The sequence below is a fragment of the Oncorhynchus mykiss genome, chromosome 8 (assembly GCF_057628025.1).
Source record: "Oncorhynchus mykiss isolate SJ-2025 chromosome 8, ASM5762802v1, whole genome shotgun sequence".
Taxonomy (NCBI): Eukaryota; Metazoa; Chordata; class Actinopteri; order Salmoniformes; family Salmonidae; genus Oncorhynchus; species Oncorhynchus mykiss.
Window position 1 is genome coordinate 63,697,920 of NC_143029.1, and position 23,976 is coordinate 63,721,895.

A 23,976-nucleotide genomic window follows, 5' to 3' on the forward strand; every position below is an offset into this window, starting at 1 on the left:
AGCATTTTACAGAGGGCTACGACTGATGAATAAGGAATTCTTAGTAGTCAAGAGACAGGTAAACATTTTCTCACATAAGTTACATTCACAGAATGTTACATCATAATGCAGTAGCTAGATAATCAATTAAAACAATATAGCAGGGTTCCCTAGCTGGCGGCCTGCAAGCCAAATTTGGCCTGCGGGTGGTTTTATTTGGCCCCCCAAGTTTTCAGATTTTTTTCATTTATTTTATACTTTTTTAAATGTTCATTGTTTGACATAAAAGACACAAATAAAGGATATCAGCTACAAGTGATTTTAATTGATGAAATACGTTCCCAAGTATTCCCAAGCATCATCAGAGAGACGTGATTGTATACGAATGTAAGCAAGGATTTAAATTATTATGTTTTATTCAACCATTATATCTGTTTGCCATTCTTGCGGTCAATTTCCAGTCTACAAATGATTAGTAAGTATGTTCCAGCCCCCCGACCATCCGCTCAAGAACAAATTGGCCTGCGGCTGAATCTAGTTGATGATCCCTGCAATACAGGATGACACAGTAAAACAAAACAAAGAAAGGGAATGGAAAATGGAAAACAGGTGGTGTTGATGTGGGTTGTGTTTTTTTTTATGGCGCTCACCGGCTTAGCAGAGGCAGCTGCCAGCCATATGTTTAACTTTCCATTCATACAGCCTTATTGGTATTCCCTGGAAAGCCTGACACATACAGTGCCTTCGAAAGTATTCATACTTATTCCACATTGTGTTGTGTTACAGCCTTATGGCTCTCTAAGAGCTTTGCACACCAGGATTGTACAATATTAGCCCATTATTATTTTTTAAATTCTTCAAGCTCTGTCAAAGTGGTTGTTGATCATTGCTAGACAACTATTTTCAAGTCTTGCCATAGATTTTCAAGCAGATTTAAGTGACAACTGTTACACGGCCACTCAGGAACATTCACTGACTTCTTGTGTTTTAGGTTATTGTCCTGCTGAAATGTGAATTCATCTCCCAGTGTCTGGTAGAAAGCAGACTGAATCAGGTTTTCCTCTAGGATTGTGCCTGAGCTTGTCTCCATTCCGTTTCTTTTTTACCCTGAAAAACTCCCCAGTCCTTAATGATTACAAGCATCACATAACATGATGCAGCTACAACTATGCTTGAAAATATGGAGAGGTGTACTCAGTAATCTGTTGTATTGGATTAGCCCCAAACATAACACTTTGTATTCAGGACAAGGTGAGTTGCTTTTCCATTTTTTTTTGCAGTATTACTTTAGTACCTGGTTGTTGGTGATCCATCCTCAGTTTTCTCCTATCACAGCAATTAAACTCAGTAACTGTTTTAAAGTCACCATTGGCCTCATGGTAAAATCCCTGAGCGGTTTCCTTCCTCTCCGGCAACTGGATTAGGAAGGACGCCTGTACCTTTGTAGTGACTCGGATTATTGATACACCATCCAAAGTGTCATCAATAACTTCACCATGCTCAAAGGGATATTCAATGTCTGCATTAATTTTTCATCTACTAATAGGTGCCCTTCTTTACAAGGCATTGGAAAACCTCCCTGGTTTTTGTGGTTGCATCTGAGTTTGAAATTCACTGCTCAACTCAGGGACCTTACAGATCAACGATGAGGTAGTCAATAAAAAATCATGTTAACCACTCTTATTGCACACAAAGTGAGTCCATGCAACTTATTATGTGACTTGTTAAGCAAATTTCTACTCCTGAACTTATTTAGGCTTGTCACAACAAAGATGTTTAATGCTTATTGACTCAAGACATTTCAGCTTTGAATATGTTATTAATTAGATTTGTATTTTTTAACTTCTTAAGGTATAGGGGGCAGCATTTTCACTTTTGAATAAATATCGTGCCCAATTTCAACTTCCTGCTACTCATGCCAAGAATATAAGATATGCATAATATTAGTATATTTGGATAGGAAACACTCTGAAGTTTCTAAAACTGTTTGAATCATGTCTGTGAGTATAACAGAACTTATGTAGCAGGCAAAACCCCGAGGACTAACCGTTTAGATTTTTTTTTGAGGTCTCTGTCTGTTCACTGAGATCTCATTGGCAGACAATATTTCTTCTGAACTTGTTTTCAGTTCCTACCGCTTCCACTGGATGTCACCAGTCTTTGGAATTTGGTTGAGGTTATTCATTTGTGCAATGAAGAAGTAGGGCCAACTAGGAACTGTGTTAAAATACCTAAAGTTGTATTACAAAAGTAGTTTGAAATATTTTGGCAAAGTTTATAGGCAACTTTTGAAATATTTTGTAGTGACGTTGCGCATTTTGGAAGCTGTTTTTTTCTGGATCAAACGCGCCAAATAAATTGACATTTTGTATATATATGGATGGAATTAATCGATTGTGATGTTTATGGGACCTATTGCAGTGCCAACAAAAGAAGCTCTGTGGAAAGGCTGAGGGGTATGAATACTTTCTGAAGGCTCTGTATCATGACTAAATCAATTTAGGGGTTAGTTGTTAGTGTTGTGCAGTCTACAAACTCAACATTGAAAACAATGTATTTGTAAAAATATCTAACATTTTCTTTTAACTCTACACTCTCTTCTTTTAACTCTAATATTGAGTTGCACCCCATTTTGCCCTTCGAACAGCCTCAATTCATCGGGGCATGGAATCTACAAGGTGTCAAAAGTGTTCGACAGGGATGCTGGTCCATGTTGATTCCAATGCTTTCCACAGTTGTGTCAAGTTGGCTGAATGTCCTTTGGGTTATTCTGGAAAGGACAACTGTTGTCTTCGAAGGGCTGATGAACACCTGAAAATATATAAATAAAGCAAATATATGAATGAAATCTTCCTCCATAGTTTACCAGTGTTTAAAGTTAGAACAGTTATGATGTTCACCAGGTTATGAATTCTCTTGGCTCATTAAGGTGTTTTCATCAATACAATTTACATTTGCAAAGAACGATACAGTTGCATGTTTATAATAGCTTTGGTGGTGTAAAGCAAAGTTGATGGATCAGTGTTGGTAGGTTAATATGTTAGCACAGATAAAGCCAGATAAAGCACCAATACAGGCAACTGCTATAATAATCGTAATAATAATAATAATAATAATGATAAATAGTCATAACTTTTATAGTTCTACAGTCCCTTTTTGAGGCTTGCACAATTGCAACGACAATTTCACAATGGAGACTATTGTGTAACCTAATGGAAGAGGGGTGGTTAAAGCCAAATGAGTTTACATTGGTTTGCAAGTCTAATACGTGTTTGAATGAATTACACATACTACAAAGAGGTATCATACAATAGTTGCAAGTAGCCGACTATGTACATATGTGCAACAAAACTGTAAGAGTGCTAAATGGATGACAATAGTGATTTTAGACAGAGACCACTACATTCTGGTCCAGATCACAAGATATGAAAACTAATTACATTTCACACATTGTCATGTTGTAATGTTTCATAATTTGTGTGAGAATTTAGTGTTCCATAAATTGAAATGTGCACAGCATACAATAGTGTGTAATTGACAATGAGTTATTTATGCAAAAAATAGACATTAGAATGATAATTCACCTTTGTCATTCTCATAACTTCCTCAACATTTAAATAAGGCAAGCAAGTGTACGTAGCTAGGTTTTTCCTAAATATTTACCCACAAACAGCCATTTCTGCAGCTCCTGGCTTATCTTCAGGTGAGATACTACTTAGCCTACATGTGCTGCCCACTACCCCTTCTGAAGGATGGGTTGATCAGGCCCAAGTGAGCCAGGTGGCTCGTCCACTGCTTCTCACTCTTCAGCCACAACCAATGAGATGTTCTCTCTGACTCCTGATCAGTTTTTGACAGATCTTCTTTGTGTGTCATACTCCTATAGACTGCCCTCCACAGTTATGAAGCCCAGTGACAAGGTTTTTCTATGTATAACAATGATACAATAGTTCCATCTAGTGTTCAACATTCTGCCTGAAACCTTGACATTGCTTGCATTTTCAAGGGTAAGTTACATTCTGGTGAAACCTTGACATTGCTTGCATTTTCAAGGGTAGGTTACTAGTGAGAGTCAATAGGTGTCAGTAGAGACTCATCAATTTGCTCCCATTCCTTTAAATGACGCATGCGCCATGCCAACACTTTACAGGTGTCTGTGTAGAATAATTTCCCCACCAAACAGAATATACATTCATTATGTTTTAACCCTTTTAAGTCGCAATTGCATATTTTGTTTGTGCTTCTTGTGTTAACAATTTGCATTTATTTTATATGAACAGATTGTGGTTTTCCAAAGTGCATGCAGGCAGAGTCAACTGTGTTCATTACTAAATTGTGTACAACAATATATAATATAGGCCAGGGTTAAACCAAGCTTCATGTCCACACCCCGGCTCAACCCTATCCCTAGCCATAACCCTAGCTTCAATGTCCACACCCCGGATCAAGAATAAACCTAACCCTCAACCTAACCCTAATCCTAATCTTAACCCTAACCCTAACCCTAGCTTCGTGTCCACACCCCGGATCAACACTAAACCTAACTCTCACCCTAACCCTAACCCTAGCCATAACCCTAGCTTCAATGTCCACACCCCGGATCAAGAATAAACCTAACTCTCACCCTAACCCTAATCTTAACCCTAACCCTAGCTTCGTGTCCACACCCCGGATCAACAGTAACCGGAACCATAACCCTTTGTGATTTCCATTCTGCTTCCAGTATTGCCGGACCCTGAAATCAAGCAAGAATATTGTGCAGGACATATATATAATATATATATAATATATGTACAGGAGATGTATGCAACACTAACTTAGTGTTTTGAAAGGTCTTATCATATGCTCATCTTCGTGTGTCTTTGTCTACGTTTTTCTGTGGTGTCTTCATGTCTCAACGTTAATAACATGACTTGTTATATATTGACAATAAAATACATCAAAGCAAGCATGTGTTTGTATAATTGAGAGTGTGATCTATTTTCTCAGGCTGATACCGCCTCGACCACGTTTGCAGACCTTATGCACACTCTTCTCGATGCGTTGCAAAGCATGCTTGCCCTCATTTTCTGTCAACGCCCACACACACATCCTGTCACAGGCACAGCTTGAGGTGGAAACAACCACATACGCCTCTGACGCAGTCAGCCAGCATCAGACCATTTTACACAGCTCAATACTGAGACCACATCCCGTGGAAATAATCATGCAAAACCCAACCCCAATGTTATTCCACCCCACCTACCCATTTTGAGCTGTAAATCAGCACAGAGACTAAACAACTTAGTGGTTTCAGAAAATGAAATCTGCCTCCATAGTTTACCAGTGTTTAATGTTAGAACAGTTATGATGTTCACCAGGTTATGAATGCTCTCGGCTCATTAGGGTGTTTTCATCAATACAATTTGAATTTGCAAAGAACGATACAGTTGCATGATAGCTTTGTTGGTGCAAAACTAAGTTGATGGGTCAGTGTGTGTAGGTTAATTCATAGGTTAGCACAGCATTTACAGTGTAATTGTAGTGCTACAGAGTGCACATGGCCAAACAAAGCACCAAAACAGGAAACTGTTATAATAATTATGAATAGTGATAACTTTTATAGTTCTACAGTACCTGTTGAGGCTTGCACAATTTCAAAACAATTTCACAATAGATACTATTTTGTAATCTTAACAGAAGAGGCATAGTTTAAGAAGTCAAATCTGCAGGAAGACTATGAAATATATGTTTACAGTATAAATCAAGCTAGCCATAAGATTCAGAATGCAAAGTCTCAGTATTATGTGGATGCTCTCAATGAAAATGTACATCACCCCAAAAAACTCTGGAAAGTTCCTCAAGATCTGGACTCATCAAGAAGATGTAAAACAAAATCCTGTTTTAATGGTATAGATACAGACAATGGAATCTGCTTTGAACAACTGAAAACAGTTGGACATTTTAATACATTTTTTACAACCTTTGTTGTCCCACCAGTTTCTAAACTACCTACTGTAAATTACAAATTTGAGACCGTGTCTGTATCAGAGGAGAAGGTAGCAAAATGATGTTCTGATTGTGTGCAAACAAGTCAACTGGCCTGGATCAGATCCCAGCCAGATTCTTGAAAGATAGTTCAGGTGTCACCTACAAACCCATTACCCACATTGTAAACCTGTCTATGAGCCAAGAAGAATTGTAGATCTGAGGTAGGGAACTACAGGTCTGTCTCAATTCTGACCACAATATCCAAGGTCTTTGAAAGGTTCTTTATGATCAGGTTGAGGAGTATCTCATTCAGCATAACCTACTGTATGAATACCAGTCAGGGTTCCGCGCAGCCAAATCTACAGACACATGCCTTACTCATCTCTTTTATCACATCAGATTGGAAAATGAGAAGGGACATTATACTTGCATGGTAATGCTTGACCTTCACAAAGCCTTTGACACCGTAGACCATGCCTTACTGATGTTTAAACTGTGTATGGGACTAAACAAAACCGCTGTGAATTGGTTTAGGTCGTACCTTACAAGGGGATCCCAGGCCTGTGACCTTACAAGGGGATCCCAGGCCTGTGACCTTACAAGGAGATCCCAGGCCTGTGACCTTACAAGGGGATCCCAGGCCTGTGATCTTACAAGGAGATCCCAGGTCTGGGATGTTGATGGGACCCTATTAGAGGCTAAGGAGATTACTTGGGCCTATTTTGTTTCTTATTTATGTTAACGACATGCCAGCAGCAGTAAAACGCAAACTACTACTATATGCTGATGACTCTGTGTTGCTGTTGTCCGGGAAGGATACATCACAGATTGACGATATACTTGGTAGGGAGTTGGAGTCAGTTAAGGAGTGGCTTACAGACAACAAGCTGTCATTACCTTTAGGCAAAACTGAATTCATACTGTTCGGCATTAAACAGAGACTGCAGAAGGTAGATAGCTAATGGTGACCTGTAATAGAAATTCAATTGTTTCCAAAGCATCTGTCACATATTTAGGCATACATTAGATCTGTCACTCACAGATGAGTCTATTGCTGGTGGAGTTATGTCCAAGAGTGCCAGTAAACTCATATTTCTCTACCGCAGAACAAATCAGTTTTACATCAAAATACAAAAAAACTGACAACACGGATACAGTGTCATTTTGACTGTGCCTCATCTGCGTGGAACAGTGGGCTGATGACAAAATGAAAGAATAAGATGCAGGTTGTGCAAAACAACGTCATTAGATATCTGCTAAATGTACCCTCCTGAACACATGTTGGAGGAAATTCATTCTTAGCAGTGGGTCTGTTGCCATATAGCTCAGGGTGGAACAGCTGAAGCGTAACCATATAAACTGGGTGGTTCAAGCCCTGAATGCTGACTGGCTGACAGATGTGGTATTTCAGACAGTATGCCACGGGTATGACAAAACATGTATTTTTACTGTTCTAATTACGTTGGTAACCAGTTTATGATAACATTAAGGCACCTCAGGGTTTTCTGATATAAGGCCAATATACCACAGCTAAGGGCTGTTCACAGGCATGACGTAATAAGACCCCCTTGGGCCTTATTGCTTAAGTATAAGAATCTTAGTGGTACTGCTTCTGACTACTTAGGCTCACAGATAGCTATGGTTCATATTCTTGTCCATAACACAAGAGCCAGCATGCACAGCTGTAAGGTGCCAAGGGTCAATAGTGAGACTTGTTCTTCTACACTGGTGTTCTGTTGTGGAATAGGTGGAAGGTAGCTTAGCAGCTAAGAGCTTTGGGACAGTAACCGAAAGGTCACTGGTTTGAATCCCTGAGCCGACTAGGTGGGAAATCTGTTGATGTGCCCTTGATCAAGGCACTTAAACCGAATTGCTCCTGTAAAAGTCGCTCTGGATAAGAGTGCCTGTTAAACGTAAATGAATAGCCTCCCACTGCCTATTAAATTGTCCCAGGACAGGTCAGAGCTCTTTGGAGAAGGTTGAGTATCACTTAGTGTCAATGACAGGCATTTATGCCTCTGCTACAAGAGAAAGGTACAGGCGGAGCTCTGGCCTTAAGGCCATCTTAGTATTATAGTTTTATTGATAAGGACATAGATTTATTGATGTATAATTCTTTTAGAGTCCAGGAGGACAAATAATGAGATTAGGATAGGTTGACTGAATCTTTACTTTTTTAGTTATTTAGTTATTCTATGGTGTATGATGCTGTTTTGTACTGTAGGGATTACTGTTGTTTTCTTGTTTTTTTGTCTGTTTTGTGTGTAATCCATCAGGGACCAAGTTGGAGAAAAGTGAGTTTTGTGTTATCCCTGTGTTGTACTCAGAGCATTATACCCAAATCAATCAATCAATCAATCAGTAGTTACAGTGTGCAGGGGAATATTAAATAGATTATTAAATGGATTAAAGTAATGTCAGGAATTAAACATACCTTGAATCAAAAGGATGAGCAAAAGCTTACATCTTAAGATACGTAAAAAAGTAAACTATTGCCACTGGATACACAGCCCAGTCGGTAAAGTGGAGGCCATGGGATGAGGGAATTCATCTGAACTGCTTCTACTCAAAACTATTTAATATGCTTTAATTTAGAAGATTTATGGCACATATTTTGAACTACGGTAGGAATAATCCTGAAGATAATGCTGGAGGCAAAATTTTAAAACTCAGGTCATTCTTTATGCAAGCAGGTTACATAGGGCTTTAATTATGAAATCTTAGTCTATAGACGGTAAATATCCTCATATAGGTTAATTACACAGAATCAAATGTTACAGTGTACTAGCTGAGTAATCAATTAAAACTATACAGGATGACAATGTAAAACAAAACAAAGGTGGTTTTATTTGGATGGAAAACAGGTGGTGTGGATGTGGGTTGTGGATATATTTATGGAGCTCACAGGCTTAGCAGAGGCAGCTGCCAGCCATGTGTTTAACTTTCCATTCACACAGCCTTCTTGGTATACCCTGGAAAGCCTGACACATATAATGACTAAATCAACTTGGGGTTTAGTTCTTAGTGCTGTGCAAAAATTGGGTGTCTACAAACTTAACATTAAAACAACTTGACTGTTGGAACTATATAATGTAACTGTCCTCAATAAACCTTGAGTACAATGTATTATTACTATTATTTATAAAGTATGTACACTATATATGCTACTATGAAATGGGATTTATTGAATTCATAAACATCTGCTGTATAAACATTACAAAATATGAGCATTGTAAGCATGTATTTTTATGTATAAAACATTTATACATTAGTATTTTAGTACATAAGCGTGTCTCAGACAGTTTTAATTGCCCTCAGCACATAATTTGCTTTAGACTTATGACTGAGTGATGAATGATTGAGATGAATATGTTTACTGTAGATCACATGTACTTGATTCTAGGCAGCCACCCACACAAAGTTCCACAAACAGGTATAACAGTTACAATTTAAAATTAAGGCTTTTTCCACTTTCTTTCTGGTGTGTGGGAGCAGACAGACTTGAGTAAGATTTGAAGACTTCAGGAGAGAAAAATATTCCATACAATTCATTTATTTCATTAATATTTGTAAAATTATTTGGATTCTTTGTTTCCACCAATCTGTGTCTGTGAGGACAGTGATTTAGCTGGCAGTCCAAAGAATTAACACATTCTTATGAATAAAACTTAAAGAGCTTCAGACCTCTAGAATGTAATAACAATGCAACTGGCTACAGTATTTACCATTCACAAATATAGTTTTTTACTCTGGCAAAGCATGATGAGAAGTGGTCAATTGCCAAATCAGTAGTTCTTCTGGAAATAATTTATTGTGTTGTCTTTGAAGGACTGATGGGCATTTTCTGAAAATATATAAATAAAACTAGCATATAAATGCATGATATACAAATACACATCGACAGAGGTAAGTGTCATGCTAAATATCTGTCTTGGAAAACAAGGCATTGTCTTGTTCACAATATACCTTTCAATGACAATATTCTGAACAATCACAAACCATGTTCTGCCTTGCAGATTCAGTTGTAAAGAGAAACTGTACAACTATGAACTCACTAACTTATCCACAGATAAAGTCATCAGCACGTTGAAAACGATGGTCTTAAGGTTCTCTGAACCACCTCCTGGCAAGTAGAGAAAATAAATAGTTAAGTATTTTGTATGGTTAGCTGCGACACTTTTCATTTTCATATTAGTAAACACAGTGCACATACTGAAATGTACTGTGATTTGGCATTGCGGTAGTGATACGCACATCAGATTCTTACCTTCAATGCATTCGCCTCCATTTCCCATAAGGGCTACTTGGCTGTTTTGTACTGTAGGGATTACTGTTGTTTCTTGTGTTTTGTCTGTATTGTGTGTATTCCATCATGGACCACGTTGGAGACAAGTCAAATGTGTGACATCCCCTGGGTTGTACTCAGAGCATATTTCAAAATCAATCTATCAATCAGTACTTACAGTGCGCTGAGGAATATTAAAAAGATGATTAAACGGATTAAAGAAATTGCAGAAATAAAATGTATTTTTAATCAAGAGCAAAAGCTTATGTCTTAAGATACGTAAAAGTAAACTATTGCCACTGGATACACAGCCCAGTCGGTAAAGTGGAGGCCATGGGATGAGGGAATTCATCTGAACTGCTTCTGCTCAAAACTATTCAATATGCTTTAATGTAGAAGATTTATGGCACATATTTTGAACTACAGTAGGAATAATCCTGAAGATAATGCTGGAAGCAAAATTGTAAAACACAGATAATTCATTATGCAAGCATGTTACATAGGGCTTTAAATGTGAAATCTTAATAGTCTATAGACGGTAAATATCCTCGTATGTTAAATACACAGAATCAAATGTTACAGTGCACTAGCTGAGTATTCAATTGAAACTATACAGGATGACAATGTAAAAAAAAACAAAGGAAATGTAAGGGGTTTTATTTGGATGGAAAACAGGTGGTGTGGATGTGGGTTGTGGATATATTTATGGAGCTCACAGGCTTAGCAGAGGCAGCTGCCAGCCATGTGTTTAACTTTCCATTCACACAGCCTTCTTGGTATACCCTGGAAAGCCTGACACATATAATGACTAAATCAACTTGGGGTTTAGTTCTTAGTGCTGTGCAAAAATTGGGTGTCTACAAACTTAACATTAAAACAACTTGACTGTTGGAACTATATAATGTAAATGTCCTTAATAAACCTTGAGTACAATGTATTATTACTATTATTCATAAAGTATGTACACTATATATGCTACTATGAAATGGGATTTATTGAATTCATAAACATCTGCTGTATAAACATTACAAAATATGAGCATTGTAAGCATGTATTTTTATGTATAAAACATTTATACATTAGTATTTTAGTACATAAGCATGACTCAGACAGTTTTAATTGCCCTCAGCACATAATTTGCTTTAGACTTATGACTGAGTGATGAATGATTGAGATGAATATGTTTACTGTAGATCACATGCACTTGATTCTAGGCAGCCACCCACACAAAGTTCCACAAACAGGTATAACAGTTAGAATGTAAAATTATGTATTTTGTCACTTTCTTCTTTGTGTGTGGGAGCAGACAGACTTGAGTAAGATTTGAAGACTTCAGGAGAAAAAATATTCCATACAATTCATTTATTTCATTAATATTTTTAAAATTATTTGGATTCTTTGTTTCCACCAATCTGTGTCTGTGAAGACAGTTATATAGCTGGCAGTCCAAAGAATTAACACATTCTCATGAATAAAACTTAAAGAGCTTCAGACCTCTAGAATGTAATAACAATGCAACTGGCTACAGTATTTACCATTCACAAATATAGTTTTTTACTCTGGCAAAGCATGATGAGAAGTGGTCAATTGCCAAATCAGTAGTTCTTCTGGAAATAATTTATTGTGTTGTCTTTGAAGGACTGATGGGCATTTTCTGAAAATATATAAATAAAACTAGCATATAAATGCATGATATACAAATACACATCGACAGAGGTAAGTGTCATGCTAAATATCTGTCTTGGAAAACAAGGCATTGTCTTGTTCACAATATACCTTTCAATGACAATATTCTGAACAATCACAAACCATGTTCTGCCTTGCAGATTCAGTTGTAAAGAGAAACTGTACAACTATGAACTCACTAACTTATCCACAGATAAAGTCATCAGCACGTTGAAAACGATGGTCTTAAGGTTCTCTGAACCACCTCCTGGCAAGTAGAGAAAATAAATAGTTAAGTATTTTGTATGGTTAGCTGCGACACTTTTCATTTTCATATTAGTAAACACAGTGCACATACTGAAATGTACTGTGATTTGGCATTGCGGTAGTGATACGCACATCAGATTCTTACCTTCAATGCATTCGCCTCCATTTCCCATAAGGGCTACTTGGCTGTTTTGTACTGTAGGGATTACTGTTGTTTCTTGTGTTTTGTCTGTATTGTGTGTATTCCATCATGGACCACGTTGGAGACAAGTCAAATGTGTGATATCCCCTGGGTTGTACTCGGAGCATATTTCAAAATCAATCTATCAATCAGTACTTACAGTGCGCTGAGGAATATTAAAAAGATGATTAAACGGATTAAAGAAATTGCAGAAATAAAATGTATTTTTAATCAAGAGCAAAAGCTTATGTCTTAAGATACGTAAAAGTAAACTATTGCCACTGGATACACAGCCCAGTCGGTAAAGTGGAGGCCATGGGATGAGGGAATTCATCTGACCTGCTTCTGCTCAAAACTATTCAATATGCTTTAATGTAGAAGATTTATGGCACATATTTTGAACTACAGTAGGAATAATCCTGAAGATAATGCTGGAAGCAAAATTGTAAAACACAGATAATTCATTATGCAAGCATGTTACATAGGGCTTTAAATGTGAAATCTTAATAGTCTATAGACGGTAAATATCCTCGTATGTTAAATACACAGAATCAAATGTTACAGTGTACTAGCTGAGTATTCAATTGAAACTATACAGGATGACAATGTAAAAAAAAACAAAGGAAATGTAAGTGGTTTTATTTGGATGGAAAACAGGTGGTGTGGATGTGGGTTGTGGATATATTTATGGAGCTCACAGGCTTAGCAGAGGCAGCTGCCAGCCATGTGTTTAACTTTCCATTCACACAGCCTTCTTGGTATACCCTGGAAAGCCTGACACATATAATGACTAAATCAACTTGGGGTTTAGTTCTTAGTGCTGTGCAAAAATTGGGCGTCTACAAACTTAACATTAAAACAACTTGACTGATGGAACTATATAATGTAACTGTCCTTAATAAACCTTGAGTACAATGTATTATTACTATTATTTATAAAGTATGTACACTATATATGCTACTATGAAATGGGATTTATTGAATTCATAAACATCTGCTGTATAAACATTACAAAATATGAGCATTGTAAGCATGTATTTTTATGTATAAAACATTTATACATTAGTATTTTAGTACATAAGCGTGTCTCAGACAGTTTTAATTGCCCTCAGCACATAATTTGCTTTAGACTTATGACTGAGTGATGAATGATTGAGATGAATATATTTACTGTAGATCACATGTACTTGATTCTAGGCAGCCACCCACACAAAGTTCCACAAACAGGTATAACAGTTAGAATGTAAAATGATGTATTTTTTCACTTTCTTCTTTGTGTGAGGGAGCAGACAGACTTGAGTAAGATTTGAAGACTTCAGGAGAAAAAATATTCCACATAATTAATTTATTTCATGAATATTTATTAAAATGCTTCAGATTCTTTGTTTCTACCAATATGTGTCTGTGAGGACAGTCATTTAGTTGGCAGTCCAAAATCCAGTTCAAACATCCAGAATGTAATTACAATGCAATTGACTGAAGTATTTACAGTTCATCAATATTTGTATTTTATTCTGGCAAAGCATGATGAGACGTGGTCAGTAGTCAACTCAATAGTTCTTCTGGGAAACATTTATTGTGTTGTCTTTGAGGGACTGATGTATATCTTCTGAAAATAGAAAATAAACAAACATCTTAACGCATGACATACAAATACACATCTACAAGGCATTGTCTTGTTCACAATATACCTTTCCATGAAAATATGCAATCACAAAACCATGTTATGCCTTGCAGATTGAGTTGTAAAGAGACACTGCGCAACTATGAAATCACTCTAACTCATCCACAGTCGAAGAGTCATCAGCACGTTGAAAACGATGGTCTTCAGGAACAGAATTCTCAAGGCCCAGAATGGTCAGGGATAGGAAATTGATCTTTGCATCTAGAAATGGAAATACCGTAGTGATCAATATCTTATATTATAAGTAACAAGTGCCAAATAGGGTGATATTTTTTGGAGACATTTGATCATATCACAAATGAGAGAGTAAATGCTCTGATATGTACCTGTGTCAAAATACAATTTCTCTGAACCACCTCCTGGCAAATAGAAAAAATAAATAGTTAAGTATGTTGTATGGTTAGCTGCAACATTCATAATTGACATATTCATATACACACTTAGCGCACATACTGAAATGTACTGTGATTTGGCATTGCAGTAGTGATACACCCATCAGACTCTTACCTTCAATGCATTCACCTCCATTTCCCTGACAGCTACTTGGCTGTTTTGTACTGTAGGGATTACTGTTGTTTTCTTGTGTTTTGTCTGTTTTGTGTGTAATCCATCGGGGACCACCTTGGAGACAAGGGAAATTTGTGTTATTCCCTGGGTTGTGCTCAGAGCATTATTCCCAAATTAACCAATCAATCAATCAATCAGTAGTTACATTGTGCTGTGGAATATTAAATAGATGATTAAAGGGATTAATGAAATGGCAGAAAACATATAAACTTTGAATCAAAAGAATGAGAAAAAGCTTGTCTTAAGATAGAGTTAAAGAAAAACTTTTGCCACTTGATGCACAGCCCAGTCGGTAAACTGGAGACCATAGGATGAGGGAATTCATCTGACCTGCTTCAACTAGAAACTATTCAATATACATTCATTTAGCAGATTATCGGTACATATAGCGCCTTGCAAAAAGTATTCAGACCCGCTCCCCCCCCCCCCCCCCCCCCCCCCTGGCGCTCTTCCGGTTCATGTCCGTCAGCTAATAAACCTTCACTCCCTGTACCTGCTTCTCATCTCCTGCGTCGCTCCCTTACAGAATGCGGACACCACTACAAGAGGCATCGGGGAGTTCTTTTTGTTTTGTGGGTGACGTCGGACCCGGAGGCCGCAGCCGATGGAACCAGGGGTGCCTAAGCCTGCTCGTCAGACTTCCACGCCCTAGTTATATTTTGGTTTCATCTGACCACATGACATTCTCCCAATCTTCTTCTGGATCATCCAAATGCTCTCTAGCAAACTTCAGACGGGCCTGGACATGTACTGGCTTAAGCAGGGGGACACGTCTGGCACTGCAGGATTTGAGTCCCTGGCGGCGTAGTGTGTTACTGATGGTAGGCTTTGTTACTTTGGTCCCAGCTCTCTGCAGGTCATTCACTAGGTCCCCCCGTGTGGTTCTGGGATTTTTGCTCACCGTTCTTGTGATCATTTTGACCCCACGAGGAGGATCTTGCGTGGAGCCCCAGATCGAGGGAGATTATCAGTGGTCTTGTATGTCTTCCATTTCCTAATAATTGCTCCCACAGTTGAGAGCCAGAAATCTTGCTTGTTTGTAGGTGACCAAATACTTATTTTCCACCATAATTTGCAAATAAATTCATTAAAAATTCTACAATGTGATTTTCTGGATTTTTGTTTTCTCATTTTGTCTGTCATAGTTGAAGTGTACTTATGATGAACATTACAGGCCTCTCTCATCTTTTTAAGTGGGAGAACTGGCACAATTGGTGGCTGACTAAATACTTTTTGCCCCACTGTACACATACATATGAGATGAGTAATGTAGGGTATGTAAACATTATATTAAGTAGCATTGTTTAAAGTGGCTAGTGATATATTTTTCCATCAATTTCCATTATTAAAGTGGCTGGAGTTGAGTCAGTGTGTTGGCAGCAGCCACTCAATGTTAGTGGTGGCTGTTTAACAGTCTGATGGACTTGAGATAGTAGCTATTTTTCAGTCTCTCGGTCCCTGCTTTAATGCACCTGTACTGACCTCGCCTTCTGGATGATAGTGGGGTGAACAGGCAGTGGCTCAGGTGGTTGTTGTCCTTGATGATCTTTATGGCCTTCCTGTGACATCGGGTGGTGTAGGTGTCCTGGAGGGCAGGTAGTTTGCCCCCGGTGATGCGTTGTGCAGACCTCGCTACCCTCTGGAGAGCCTTACGGTTGTGGGCGGAGCAGTTGCCGTACCAGGCGGTGATACAGCCCGACAGGACGCTCTCGATTGTGCATCTGTAGAAGTTTGTGAGTGCTTTTGGTGACAAGCTGAATTTCTTCAGGCTCCTTAGGTTGAAGAGGCGCTGCTGCGCCTTCTTCACGACGCTGTCTGTGTGGGTGGAACAATTCAGTTTGTCCGTGATGTGTACGCCGAGGAACTTAAAACTTACTACCCTCTCCACTACTATTCCATCGATGTGGATAGGGGGGTGTTCCCTCTGCTGTTTCCTGAAGTCCACAATCATCTCCTTAGTTTTGTTGACGTTGAGTGTGAGGTTATTTTCCTGACACCACACTCCGAGGGCCCTCACCTCCTCCCTGTAGGCCGTCTCGTCGTTGTTGGTAATCAAGCCTACCACTGTTGTGTCGTCCGCAAACTTGATGATTGAGTTGGAGGCGTGCATGGCCACGCAGTCGTGGGTGAACAGGGAGTACAGGAGAGGGCTCAGAATGCACCCTTGTGGGGCCCCAGTGTTGAGGATCAGTGGGGTGGAGATGTTGTTACCTACCCTCACCACCTGGGGGCGGCCCGTCAAGTCCAGTACCCAGTTGCACAGGGCAGGGTCGAGACCTAGGGTCTCAAGCTTAATGATGAGTTTGGAGGGTACTATGGTGTTAAATGCTGAGCTGTAGTCGATGAACAGCATTCTCACATAGGTATTCCTCTTGTCCAGATGAGTTAGGGCAGTGTGCAGTGTGGTTGCGATTGCATCGTCTGTGGACCTATTTGGGCGGTAAGCAAATTGGAGTGGGTCTAGTGTGTCAGGTAGCGTGCAGCTGCGCTCATTGGACTCACCGGGACTCACCTGGACTCCTTCACTTTGTTGATTACCCCCTGTACATCTGTCAGTTCTTTGGTTGTGTTCCCTGTGTCCGCATTATTCGGTATTGTGTTTGTTATGTGTTCCTGTCCAGAGGCTGTTCCTGTTCCGTTTCATGTCCATCAGCTAATAAACATTCACTACCTGTACCTGCTTCTCATCTTCTGCATTGCTCCCTTACAGTTACAAATTGGGATTAAAATGGATTTGATTGAGAAAAAAAATGTCAATAATCCACACAAAATACAACGTTATGTCAAAGTCAAAGAAAAGGTGTATATTTTTTAAGATAGATAAAAAATGAATAACCAAAATATAGTCGTTGCATACTGTAAGTATCCAGACCCTTTTTTTAGGCAAGCCCAAATTAGTTCAGAATAAACATTGGACTTAACAAAACACATAAAACTGTAAGTTACATGGACTCACTTTGTGGGAAATAATAGGGGGTTGACATGATTGTTGAATGACTAACCCTTCCTCTGTACCCCATACACAACATCTGTAAGGTCCCTTAGTCAATTATGGAATTTCAAGCACAGATTAAACTACAAAAACCAGGGGGCTTTTTGAAAGCCTCCTGAAGAAGGGCAGTGATTGGTAGATGGGTAACAAAAACAAATCGGACATTGAATATATCTTTAAGCATGGTCAAGATAATAATTATGCTGTGGATTACGTATTAAACCACATCAAAGATCAAAGATACAGTCGTCATGCTGAACTGAACTGCAGGACAGGAATGAAACTGCTCAGGACTGTTACCATGAGGCTAATGGTGATTTCAAACAGCTACAGAGTTCAATGGCTGTGATGGGAGAAAACAACGTTGTAGTGACTCCAAAATAATGACTTAAGTGACAGAGTGAAAGAAGAATACAATATACAGAATACAAATATTCCAAAACATTCAGCTTGAATGCAGCATGACACTAAAGTAATACTGTAACAACAAAAAATACAGCAAAGGAATAACATTTCAAACTATGTTTGAATAACAGCCTCCTTATTTCTAAGCATGGTGGTGGCTGGATCATGGTAGGGGTATGCTTGACAGGGCAAATCCTAGAGGAAAACTTGCTTCAGTCTGCTTTAGACCAGGGACTGGGAGAGGAATACACCTTTCAGCAGGACAATAAGGTGAATTCACCTAACACCAGGCCAAAACTACAATGGAGTTGCATACCAAGAAGACAGTGAACGTTTCTAAGTGCCCAAGTTACAGTATTGTCTTAAATATGTTTAAGAATCTACGGAAAGACTTGAAAATACAGTGCCTTGCGAAAGTATTCGGCCCCCTTGAACTTTGCGAACTTTTGCCACATTTCAGGCCTCAAACATAAAGATATAAAACTGTATTTTTTTGTGAAGAATCAACAACAAGTGGGACACAATCATGAAGTGGAACGACATTTATTGGATATTTCAAACTTTTTTAACAAATCAAAAACTGAAAAATTGGGGGTGCAAAATTATTCAGCCCCTTTACTTTCAGTGCAGAAAACTCTCTCCAGAAGTTCAGTGAGGATCTCTGAATGATCCAATGTTGACCTAAATGACTAATGATGATAAATACAATCCACCTGTGTGTAATCAAGTCTCCGTATGAATGCACCTGCACTGTGATAGTCTCAGAGGTCCGTTAAAAACGCAGAGAGCATCATGAAGAACAAGGAACACACCAGGCAGGTCCGAGATACTGTTGTGAAGAAGTTTAAAGCCGGATTTGGATACAAAAATATTTCCCAAGCTTTAAACATCCCAAGGAGCACTGTGCAAGCGATAATATTGAAATGGAAGGAGTATCAGACCACTGCAAATCTACCAAGACCTGGCCGTCCCTCTAAACTTTCAGCTCATACAAGGAAAAGACTGATCAGAGATGCAGCCAAGAGGCCCATGATCACTCTGGATGAACTGCAGAGATCTACAGCTGAGGTGGGAGACTCTGTCCATAGGACAACAATCAGTCGTATATTGCACAAATCTGGCCTTTATGGAAGAGTGGCAAGAAGAAAGCCATTTCTTAAAGATATCCATAAAAATTGTTGTTTAAAGTTTGCCACAAGCCACCTGGGAGACACACCAAACATGTGGAAGAAGGTGCTCTGGTCAGATGAAACCAAAATTGAACTTTTTGGCAACAATGCAAAACGTTATGTTTGGCGTAAAAGCAACACAGCTCATCACCCTGAACACACCATCCCCACTGTCAAACATGGTGGTGGCAGCATCATGGTTTGGGCCTGCTTTTCTTCAGCAGGGACAGGGAAGATGGTTAAAATTGATGGGAAGATGGATGGAGCCAAATACAGGACCATTCTGGAAGAAAACCTGATGGAGTCTGCAAAAGACCTGAGACTGGGACGGAGATTTGTCTTCCAACAAGACAATGATCCAAAACATAAAGCAAAATCTACAATGGAATGGTTAAAAAATAAACATATCCAGGTGTTAGAATGGCTAAGTCAAAGTCCAGACCTGAATCCAATCGAGAATCTGTGGAAAGAACTGAAAACTGCTGTTCACAAATGCTCTCCATCCAACCTCACTGAGCTCGAGCTGTTTTGCAAGGAGGAATGGGAAAAAATGTCAGTCTCTCGATGTACAAAACTGATAGAGACATACCCCAAGCGACTTACAGCTGTAATCGCATCAAAAGGTGGCGCTACAAAGTATTAACTTAAGGGGGCTGAATAATTTTGCACGCCCAATTTTTCAGTTTTTGATTTGTTAAAAAAGTTTGAAATATCCAATAAATGTCGTTCCACTTCATGATTGTGTCCCACTTGTTGTTGATTCTTCACAAAAAAAATACAGTTTTATATCTTTATGTTTGAAGCCTGAAATGTGGCAAAAGGTCGCAAAGTTCAAGGGGGCCGAATACTTGCGCAAGGCAATGTATATTGAACTACAGTATGAATAATGCTGAATATAATTCTGGAAGCAAAACTGCAAAACACTGGTAATTCTGTATGCAAGTATGTTAAAGAGGGCTTTGATTTATGAATTATGAAATCACAAAGGGTGTTCTCTCCAACATAATCCAGGTAGAGTCAGGCATTCCCCAGGGCAGCAATCTAGGCACCTTTATTTAAAAAAAATCTTTACTAATGACCTGCCACTGGCTCTGAGTAAAGCCTGTGTGTCTATATATGCTTATGACGCAACACTATACATGTCAGCTACCACAGCAAGTGAAACAACTGCAACATTTAACAAAGAGCTGCAGTCAGTTTCAGAATGGGTGGCAAGAAATAAGTTTGTCCTAAATATTTCAAAAACTAAAAGCATTATATTTGGGACACATCATTCACTAAACCTTAAACCTTAACTAAATCTTGCAGTATATAATGTTGAAATGTAACAAGTTGAGGACACTAAACTGCTTGGTGTAACCCTGGATTGTATACTGTCATGGTCAAAATATATTGATGCAACTGTAGCTAAGATCGGGAGAGGTCTGTCCATAATAAAGTGCTGCTCTGCTTTCCTAACAATGCTATCAAAAAGGCAGGAAAAAGGCAGGTCCGACAGGCCCTAGTTTTGTCGCTCCTGGACTACTGTCCAGTCGTGTGGTCAGGTTCCACAAAGAGGAACTTAGGAAAATTATAATTGGCCCAGAACAGGGCAGCACGGCTGGCCCTTAAATGTACACAGAGAGCTAACATTAATAATATGCATATCAATCTCCCCTCTACTTTGAGCCAGGAGAGATTGACATGCATATTAGTACAACTTGTATTTGTGAGAAGTATTGTCATGTTGAACCAACCGAGCTGTCTGTTTAAACTACTAGTACACAGCTCAGACACCCATGCATACCCAACAAAACATTCCACCAGTGGTCTCTTCACAGTCCCCAAGTCAAATCAAATCAAATTTTATTTGTCACATACACATGGTTTGCAGATGTTAATGTGAGTGTAGTGAAATGCTTGTGCTTCTAGTTCCGACAATGCATTAATAACCAACGAGTAATCTAACTTCACAATTTCACAACAACTACCTTATACACACAAGTGTAAAGGGATGAAGAATATGTACATAAAAATATATAAATGAGTGATGGTACAGAACGGCATAGGCAAGATGCAGTAGATGGTATCCAGTACAGTATATACATATGAGATGAGTAATGTAGGGTATGTAACATATAAAAGTGGCATTGTTTAAAGTGGCTAGTGATACATGTATTACATAAAGATGTTTAAAGTGGCTAGTGATACATTTATACATCAATTTTCTCATTATTAAAGTGGCTGGAGTTGAGTCAGTATGTTGGCAGCAGCCACTCAATGTTAGTGGTGGCTGTTTAACAGTCTGATGGCCTTGAGATAGAAGCTGTTTTTCAGTCCAGAACAGACTATGGGAGGTGCACAGTACTGTACTATATAAAGCCATGACTACATGGAATACACAAAAACATGATAACATACGCACTATGAAGACACGTACAAACGGATTTTGTGTTGTAGATATGTGATAGTAGTGGCACATACTTCATGTGCTGTGAAATCAGTTTTTTTTATTGTATATAACTGTCAAATTTTGCTGGACCCCAGGAAGAGCAGCTGCTGCCAATGGGGATCCATAATATATACAAATACAAACAGTCTAGAGACTAGTAAATGTCCTCATATTAGTTAAATACACAGACTCAAATTTTGCAGTGCACTATCTGGTTAATCAAAAAAAAACAATCTCTATTGCACTCCACACTGCCCTTTCCCACCTGGACAAAAGGAACACCTACAGTTGAAGTCGGAAGTTTACATACACTTATGTTGGAGTCATTAAAACTTGTTTTTCAACCACTCCACAAATTTCTTGTTAACAAACTACAGTTTTGGCAAGTCAAAGTTTTGGCAAGTCAAATCTACTTTGTGCATGACACAAGTCATTTTTCCAACAATTATTTACAGACAGATGATTTCACTTATAATCAATGTATCACAATTCCAGTGGGTCAGAAGTTTACATTCACTAAGTTGACTGTGCCATTAAATAGCTCGGAAAATTCCAGAAAATGTTGTCATGGCTTTAGAAGCTTCTGATAGGCTAATTGACATCATTTGAGTCAATTGGAGGTGTACCTGTGGATGCATTTCAAGGCCTACCTTCAAACTCAGTGCCTCTCTGCTTGATATCATGGCAAAATCAAAATAAATCAGACCACAGAAAATAAATTGTGGACCTCCACAAGTCTGGTTCATCCTTGGGAGCAATTTCAAAATGCCTGAAGGTACCACGTTCATCTGTACAAACAATAGTACGCAAGTATAAACACCATGGGACCACACAGTCGTCATACCACTCAGGAAGGAGACGCATTCTGTCTTCTAGAGATGAACGTACTTTGGTGCGAAAAGTGCAAATCAATCTCAGAACAGCAGCAAAGGACCTTGTGAAGATGCTGGAGGAAACAGGTACAAGAGTATCTATATCCACAGTAAAACAAGTCCTATATTGGCATAACCTGAAAGGCCTCTCAGCAAGGAAGAAACCACTGCTCCAAAACCACCATTAAAAAGCCAGACTACGGTTTGCAACTGCACATGGGGACAAAGATTATACTTTTTGGAGAAATGTCCTCTGAGCTGATGAATAGAAAATAGAACTGTTTGGCCATAATGACCATCGTTATGTTTGGAGGAAAAGTGGGGAGGCTTGCAAGCCGAAGAACACTATCCCAACCGTGAAGCACGGGGGTGGCAGCATCATGTTGTATGGGTGCTTTGCTGCAGGATGGACTGGTGCACTTCATAAAATAGATGGCATCATCAGAGGGGAAAATCATGTGGATATATTACAGCAACATCTCAAGACATCAGTTAAAGATTGGTAAAAAATGGGTCTTCCAAATGGACAATGACCACAAGCATACTTCCAAAGTTGTGGCAAAATGGCTTAAGGACAACAAAGTCAAGGTATTGGAGTGGCCATCACAAAGCCCTGACCTCAATCCTATAGAAAATTTGTGGGTAGAACTGAAAAAGCGTGTGCGAGCAAGGAGGCCTACAAACCTTGAGTGTATGTAAACTTCTGACCCACTGGGAATGTGATGAAAGAAATAAAAGCTGAAATAAATAATTCTCTCTACTATTAATCTGACATTTCACATTCTTAAAATAAAGTAGTGATCCTAACTGACCTAAAACGGGGAATTTTTACTAGGATTAAGTGTCAGGAATTATGAAAACTGAGTTTAAATGTGTTTGGCTAAGCTGTATGTAAACTTCCGACTTCAACTGTATGTGAGAATGCTATTCATTGACTACAGCTCAGCGTTCAACACCATAGTGCCCTCAAGGCTCATCAATAAGCTAAGGACCCTGGGACTAAACACCTTCTTCTGCAACTGGATCCTTGACTTCTTGACGGGCCACCCCCAGGTGGTAAGGGTAGGTAACAACACATCCACCACGCAGATCCTTAACACAGGGGCCCCTCAGGGGTGCGTGCTCAGTCCCCTCCTGTACTCCCTGTTCACTCATGACTGCATGGCCAGGCACGACTACAACACGATCATTAAGTTTGCCGTTGACACAACAGTTTTAGGCCTGATCACCGACAACTACTAGACAGCCTATATAGAGGAGGTCAGAGACCTGGCCATGTGGTGCCAGGACAACTACCTCTCCCTCAACGTGAGATGATTGTGGACTACAGGAAAAAGAGAACCGAGCACGTATACGAGGTATACTCATCATGAAGGAATAAAGGAAATGACTTGGAGGATTTTTGTGAAAACTAATATAGTATGTTATAAATGTAATATAAATGTAATCAACTAATATAAATGTAATCAACTTTGAATATACATTACAAACTTTAGGCAAAACAAATAAC

General features: G+C 38.9%; 1 long non-coding RNA gene across 1 annotated transcript; it reads right to left on the reverse strand.

Moving 5' to 3' along the window:
* Positions 1-284: 284 nt before the first annotated feature.
* Positions 285-3,835, reverse strand: LOC149982076 (uncharacterized). Its single transcript, XR_016482785.1, has 2 exons — positions 3,643-3,835; positions 285-2,790 (listed from the first exon to the last, which is right to left on the reverse strand). It is a non-coding gene; the product is annotated as an uncharacterized LOC149982076 (long non-coding RNA).
* Between the last annotated feature and the right edge of the window lie 20,141 nt (positions 3,836-23,976).